Genomic DNA, 416 nt, shown 5'->3' on the forward strand with positions numbered 1-416 from the left:
ATCAGTTAGGAACCTAGGTGTGCTATTTGATAGCAATCTTTCCTTCGAAAGCCACGTTTCTAACATTTGTAAAACAGTATTCCATCTCAGAAATATATCTTAATTACGACCTATGCTCTCAATGGCAAATGCAGAAACGTTAATTCATGTGTTCATGACCTCAAGGTTAGATTATTGTAATGCTTTATTGTGTGGTTTCTCTGTGCACTTGAAGGGGTCATATGATGTGATTTCAAGTTTTCCTTTCTCTTTGGAGTGTTACAAGCTGTTCGTGCATAGATAAGATCCCTAAAGTTACAAAGACTAAAGTCTCAAACCCAAAGAGATATTCTTTATGAAAGTTAAGACTTGTCCCACGCCCTCCTAAAACGCCCCCACATGTCTACGTCACGATGTGGGAAGATTTGCATAACACC

At 38.5% G+C, this 416-nt stretch overlaps 1 pseudogene; it reads right to left on the reverse strand.

The window, feature by feature from the left end:
• The window catches only part of LOC107724620 (lutropin-choriogonadotropic hormone receptor-like), a 22,172-nt pseudogene that overhangs the window by 8,654 nt on the left and 13,102 nt on the right, over nucleotides 1-416 (reverse strand).

Source organism: Sinocyclocheilus rhinocerous, unplaced genomic scaffold, assembly GCF_001515625.1.
Source record: "Sinocyclocheilus rhinocerous isolate Xijiao unplaced genomic scaffold, SAMN03320098_v1.1 scaffold304, whole genome shotgun sequence".
Classification (NCBI taxonomy): domain Eukaryota; kingdom Metazoa; phylum Chordata; class Actinopteri; order Cypriniformes; family Cyprinidae; genus Sinocyclocheilus; species Sinocyclocheilus rhinocerous.